The 4738-nt window shown below is 37.5% G+C and overlaps 1 protein-coding gene across 1 annotated transcript in view; it reads left to right on the forward strand.

Annotated features, from left to right (window-relative positions):
* Positions 1–4738, forward strand: part of LOC102671921 — a 14701-nt gene that overhangs the window by 6743 nt on the left and 3220 nt on the right.

The raw sequence follows: 4738 nt of genomic DNA on the forward strand, positions 1-4738 counted from the left end.
AATAGTGAATGATGAAAAGTAATTATGGGAATTATAAGAATAAATCCTTAATCTTTTATTTTATTAAAATTTTAATCTGTAATTTTAAGGAAGGAAAGGGGAAAGAAGGAGGAGAAGAAGGAGGAGGATGTATTTTAATTCCAGAGAAATATTGGTATTATTGTTGAAATTTTCGATAATTGGTAAAAAAAGGTGTTGCAATTTATGGGATAGATATTAATCTCCATAAAGGCTTTTTAACCTTTAAGCGGGAAGAATCGGTGGTCGCCCCTAGAGTGGAAGGAATTACATCGTAATAGAGTGGCGAATGGAAAGAAAGGAAACACGGTTAACCAGTTAAGAGGATGATTTAGTTATTACACGGGGCGGGAAAATATCGTTAAGATAGAAACGAACTCTGCCGAAATTATCCAGAATTATCTTGCTTAACTTCTCCCCCTCTCCCTTTTATTACTTTTATAACAAAGAAAACTTGATCAATAACGAATACGAAAGTTACTCACAATTAGATATTACTCGATATTAAATCTTTCTATTTCTCTGGCATATTGCCACGTGAACTTGTATAAAGCCATTTGTATAAAGCTTTTGATCATCCTCTCTCCATTTTCGTAATATTCCCCAAAAGAGATTCGTAATCAATTCGTAATCACAATTCACACAAGACACAAGATTTTAAATATATCGATCCAATTTTCTTTTTTTTTTTCAAGGATAGTTAAATTATTTTATCGAAAGAGATTCGTAATCACAATTCACACAAGACACAAGATTTTTAATATATCGATCCAATTTTCTTTTTTTTTTTCAAGGATAGTTAAATTATTTTATCGAAAGAGATTCGTAATCACAATTCACACAAGACACAAGATTTTAAATATATCGATCCAATTTTCTTTTTTTTTTTCAAGGATAGTTAAATTATTTTATCGAAAGAGATTCGTAATCACAATTCACACAAGACACAAGATTTTAAATATATCGATCCAATTTTCTTTTTTTTTTCAAGGATAGTTAGATTATTTTATCGAAAGAAATTCGTAATCAATTCATAATCACAATTCACATAAAATATTTTAAATATATCGATCTTAAGAATAGTTAGAATCTTTTATCCAGTTTTATCTTGACTCGACGATGGCAATAATAATAATTGACGATCGAGGTGTTCTTCTCGAAATTTCCAAATTTCGTTTCCCCATTTTCGATTTCGTCGAATAGTTTTAAACGAGTGGATAAATAATGGAAAGAAGGGGAGAGAAAAAGATGAAAAAAGGAAAAACGGGAGAGAAGCGATTGATGGAATAACAGGTGGTGAACAAAACGAATTTTAATCTATCCTTCTGTCTCTTATTTAAATAGAAAATCTGTATAGAAAAGTGCTCTTTCGCACTTTGCAAAATGGCCAGATTAAAAAGAGAAAAAATCATTTCGTTAAAATTGAAATAGGGAAGAGATTACACTTTGTAATAGCTTGTAATGGAGATTATTGTAATTTAAATTCCGCGAAAATACAAGATTTCTCTTCGTAATTATTGCGATAATTATATCCTGTCATCACTGTTATTTTAATTTCCAAAAATATTTTCCATATCGTACATCTAAACGTTTCTAAGCATTTAGATATCAAAGATAAACATCGTTCTCATTAGCACGAAAATAAGAATTTCTTCGTAATTATTATATCCTGTCATATCATTGTTATTTTAATTTCCAAAAATACTTTCGATATCGTGCATCCATTTCTAAGCATTTAGACATCAAAGATAGACATCGTTCTCATTAGCACGAAAATTTCTTCATAATTATTATATCCTGTCATATCACTGTTATTTTAATTTCCAAAAATACTTTCGTATATCCAAATATTTCTAAAATTTGAGAAATAATACGTTTCAGATATCAAAGATCTCATTAGTGCACGAAAATTGTCATGACTTTCCTTTGCCGCAACGACGTTGAGCAACGAACAACGATCCTTTCTTCTTCACCGAATCGATGAAATCGACCAAACACCGAACAGTGTTTCGACAAACCGCTTATTGATTATCGATCGAAACAACAAAATCGATGAATTCGCGATCAAATTGCGACGCGAAGATGAAAGACCCGTAATCAATTTTAGGATGGAGGAGCGCGCGCGCGCGCGCGTGTTGGATCGCCTGTCACGTAAGCCGGGTGTCGTTAAAGGTGTCGAAAACCGCAGTCTCGTGGTTATCGGCATTGGCGAGGGGGGATCGTCGAAATCTCGTCTCTGGCTTTAGCTTCGCAAAAGTTAGTTTCTCCGCCGAGGAAAACGCTTAATTTTATTCGTTATCGACTGTCAAATTAAGGGGGAAGGGTGTGGAAAAACTTTACTCGTGTACAGAATGGACGGAGACACAGAGAGTTGGAAGACGAGAGAGCGGTGTTGGAAGTTGGAAGTTTCAGAGGCGCAATTGGTCTCGTTCGAATTCGTTGGTGGGAGAGAGAGGAGGGAGGAAGCGGTCGAGATAGAATGTGCGACAAAGTATAAAACGAACATAGGAACGAGAGAGAGAGAAAGAGAGAGAGAGATCGTATTAGAGCGGTTGGAATTCGAATTAATCCTTATCCACCACTTACGTAGGTTTTGCGTTGGCGAAAGAGGTCGCGACTGGGTGCTCGGGCTTTCGACAAGTTGGCTCGTGTTCTGCGGTAACGATTTAAATCATCGGATGTTTAGCTTTCGACCGTGGAAACGGGAGTAATTTCGAGTAATTTTACCATCCGACCGGGAGCGGAACAACGTTGATCTTAACGCCCCGATGGAACGAAAGGAAATTCTCGTCTCTTTTGATCGATCGATAAATCGATCGATGCGCCACCATCGTCGGTTTCACTAACGTCGAACGTGGAGTGAAATTACGAGATAAAAAAGAAAAAATTGGCGTTGGACAAAATTTAACAGTTGAGAATAAATAAAGTTCAAAGCGCGGATAATAATCGGAAATAATTATCGATATCAAACAATCGAGATTATACGTTACATTCGAACATTTTAATTCGAGTAATTGTTTAAAGTAACTACGTTCGAAATTTTTCACCTCGAAGTCTTTCAAGTTGGGTTAACGACCAACTCCGAAGCTCTGATCCGAGCTAAAGGAGAATAAGCTTGAAGAAATTGAAAACGAACGGGAGCGAGTATTCTAAAAAGAAAAAGAAAAAAAAGAAAAAAGAAAAGAATCGAGAGAAGGAGAAAAGCGGAGACGAATTTCGAAGCGTATTTCGAACATAGGATGCGCATAACGATAGATGGATAGATGGAAGATTATTTTTGCCGACACCGTTACCACGCACCTGTCTCTCGGCCGATCGATCGACCATTAACGTCAAAGCCGTCGCGAGAGGGGTGTTGGGAGGGGGGAAGGAGGGTGACTAGGAGGGTGCACTTTTGCGATCAAGTGTACCCGGCAAGTGGCAGAGGCGCTAGTCCGTCAGCCTGGGGCTATTACTTTGCATGCATACAGGTAGCCATCCCGTATACGGTAGCCAGCCTGGGAAATCGATGAACTAAAATAAATACCTGCGACGAAACCCTCTCTCTCTCCCTCCCTTTCTCTCTCTCTCTCTTTTTTCTCTTTTTTCTCTTCGATTTAATCTCTGTCTCTCTTCGTCGACACCCTTGCTTCTCCCGTGAATCGGCGAATTTTTCGACCGTCACTTTTTCTTTATCTCTCTTTCTCTCTCTCTCACGTTGCGGCTAGAAAATCACCGATCCCTGGTTGCATTGCGCCAGGCGAGTTGCTCGACCGAGGCGAGGTGAAAAGCGAAAGAAAGAAAGGAAAAAGGGAAAGAAATGGAAGGCGAATGGAGGGAGGGTGAAAAGGAAATGGGTGAGGTACGTGGGTGAATTTTTCGTCCCGTACAACGGAATCAATTTGTAGATGGAGGAAATATGTATACTGGGCTGGTTATCTCCATTGTACCACCGTCTGTACGTATGTAATTATTTGGCCGGGGAGGCGGTGCGGGGAATAATCACGAGGATAACTTGAGCCTTGAGGTGTGGAAGACGCTTTTTAATCTTTATATCTTCTATATCTTTTTAATCTTTTAATCTTTATAAGCTGTATAATTTTTTTTTTTTTTTTGGTTCCATGGTAATTTCCACGCTTCGCAATGGAATCCCTGTCTTTAGTTCGAATTTCGTTTTTTTTTTTTCCATATTATTTTCGTCCTCCGTATCTTCGTGTACATTCGTATTCGTACATAATAGGAGAAGAAGAAATTTATCATATCGAAAGCTCGGATTCCAGCCGAACGAAATTCCAGGTAATGGGAAAAGATATGGAAATAGAGTTAATAGAATTCTTTTTTATAATTATGGAAAAAATACAAAAGGGGATAGATTGACTGGAGAGAAGGAAATTGAAATTCTTAACTGTATTAAAAATTATAGGGAGGGGAGGAGGGAAAAAGAAATATCTCGCGTGTATGGAAAAATTCGAAACAATCGTATATTACGTTTCGTTTACTTTCTTCATTCAACGATTTATTTATCCACTCCGATATAAAATTTTGCGCGTATATCATCGAGCGAAAACCGCATTCGACCTCGTCGCAGTATAAAGAATAATTCGTGTTAATAATATCTGCGGTCTGTCGCGATAAATTGAGCGATAAACTCGAGCGATTACAGTTTCCCGAGCGTGCGATTGAAAAAAAAAAAGAACGTGGCAGCATCTCTCTCTCTCTCTCTCTCTCTCTCTCTCTCTCT

Source organism: Apis dorsata, unplaced genomic scaffold (genome assembly GCF_000469605.1).
Source record: "Apis dorsata unplaced genomic scaffold, Apis dorsata 1.3 scaffold_29, whole genome shotgun sequence".
Lineage (NCBI taxonomy): Eukaryota > Metazoa > Arthropoda > Insecta > Hymenoptera > Apidae > Apis > Apis dorsata.